Below are 2,500 nucleotides of genomic sequence, written 5' to 3'. Positions count from 1 at the left end.
TTTGGTAAGGATTTAACTGGTAGATTTGTGTGTGTGTGTGTGTGTGTGTGTTGCCATTTAATTTGGTTGAATAAGATGATTTTTGGGCGGGTGCTTGGTTGCAGGATCAGTGTGGGTGGGTTTATGAATTTGCGCGTGTTTGATGGGTGGCCATGACTATAGTGGATCATGGTGGATGCATCTAAGTGAGCGAGTGTGTTAGTTTGTAAAAGAATCCACTGGTGAGTCTACCTGGATGGCCTTAAATGGGAAGAAAGGTGGACTTGGGTAGGAATTTCCGTGAGTTTGGTGAGTATGCTAACTATAAGAGGGTTAAATGGATTGGTCTATGGGAAAATCTATGTGTTTGCTTGAGTGGATTTCCTGCTATAATGGTGAGTCTTAGTGTCGTGAACAATGCGAGGGCAAAGCGGATGCTACATGAACGGGTGAAACAAACAAGCCTGGACGAGATATCAAAAATAGATTAACATTGCTAGGATTCGAGCGGACTCCAGACAAGTATTGTGGTCAACAGGACAAGACGCAGATACAAAAAATGACGTCAAAGTGTTGAAAACATCTCGTGACAAAGTGACGCCACGTGACGGACTAACAGAAGCAAAGAAAAAGTCAAGAGTGCGAAAACAATAACTAGTTTGATTGAAAATTTGCTGGGACACAGGAAAGTCCTGACGCAGGCATCTTTCAAATTAGTGAAAAGAAATTATATTATATTCATGATAACTGTTAAGGGTGTGGCCGGATGGGCTCCCATATCGGGAATAAAAGACGGTTAGTGACAAACAAACGCGGATTAGATTTCGGAGTAGCATCCAGTAGCCATGTAATTTTTGTGGCACATCTTGGTAAGCCCGGTTGAAGTGATTTAGTGCCTTATCTTGAGGGAACATGGTGTGGATTAAGTGAATTAGGGATTATGTCTTGATTTATATGTGGCTATATAATGGACCAAGAATTGTAATTAAGTTAATTTTGGAAGTAAGAATTATATAATGGAATAATTATAAATTTGATTGTCAAGTTTGAAGAATGATATAATTGAATACATATAGATTTGAATTTTAAGTGTAAGGATATATTAAGTTAGTTTAGAAAGTAAGGAATTTATGAATTACTTTTAAGAGATCTCAGCTCTACGGAAGTGTGACTTAACAGTGATGAAGATTATTAATTTTCAGTGGAGCGTAAGAATAATTTTGTATTTGCATAATGTATGTATCAATTAAGTATTTTCTAGGATAAGTTTTTGCTTGATTTAGTTAATACTGAACGAGATTAATTTAGTATTGTGATTGCCTGATTAAGTTTAAGATATTTTCTGTCCATTTTTGAAGTGTACTCATTTATTTTTTAATGGAGATAATCTTAAGTTTAAGTTAGTAATTGTGTAAGGACATTAACTTAGTATTTTAAATTGCTTGGTATAAGTAGTTCATCTTGCTTGAATATAATTTTCACTATTTTCTGTAATTCAATTTGTTTACTAATATTTTTAAGATGCGTATCTTATTGCATGTAGAGAAAGGAATGATTTTACTTATTTTCGGCACTGACATTGTTTGCTCTAATTTCATAATTAATAACAGCTTGCTTAAATTGACATTATGTAGTCGGTTGCATGTTAACATTTAGAGTAAAGCGGCAAGCTATTTGTTAAATGGATATTCAAGGTGGTATAATTATTTCATTGGATTATAATGAACTCAGATGTTGTATTATTGGCATATCAATTTATGTGATTGGCTTTACATTTTGGCTATATAATATGCTTTCAGTTAATAAATAATGTGAACTTTTCCTCTCACTTATCTTAACAAATTGATACAAGTTCGAAGAGTCAAATCTGTGAGAGGAATATGACTAGTATGAACTGTAAAGACTATATCAGACACTGAGGAGATTATATATAATAGTTGATGAAAAAGAGGCAACAACATAAGAAAGGGAGTACGTATCTCTAAGCATTTTGATGAACGAAGATCGTATCAATAAGTCAGAGGGGATACGACTGGTTGAGTGAGTGGGTATTTGTGCAAGCATGCATGTATTTGATGAATTTATTATAAGTCGATCACAGCGAACGTCTAAGAGGAATTGTGAGTTAACTATGGAATGAATTTGAACTTCTTTTAGTGAATGAATTTCCAAAAAGTGGGTTACTTTGAGGGGGTGGGTTGGTGTGAAAACTTGCACTCGTTTGGTGGGTAGTTTTAGATCGAATTATCTATAATGGGTGTTTATGCGATTGTCTTACTATAAGTATGTGGGCTATATAGTAATAGATACCTGTAAGTGGGTGAATAGGCCTTTTTTTGTGAGAATGTGTGCGTAGGCTTAGCGCACTGGGCCTGCATGTCTTAGTAAGTGAATCAGAGATCGAATGTGAATGTCTAAATGTGTATGCAAGTATTACTTACATTCTGTTTGATTGAAAGGGTATCCAGTTCTTCGTCATTAGAATATTAGATATAAACATTATTTGTTGTTGATGATGTTT

This window comes from Penaeus chinensis, chromosome 41 (assembly GCF_019202785.1).
Source record: "Penaeus chinensis breed Huanghai No. 1 chromosome 41, ASM1920278v2, whole genome shotgun sequence".
NCBI classification, from domain to species: Eukaryota; Metazoa; Arthropoda; class Malacostraca; order Decapoda; family Penaeidae; genus Penaeus; species Penaeus chinensis.
Note: the sequence above shows the minus strand (reverse complement) of the source record.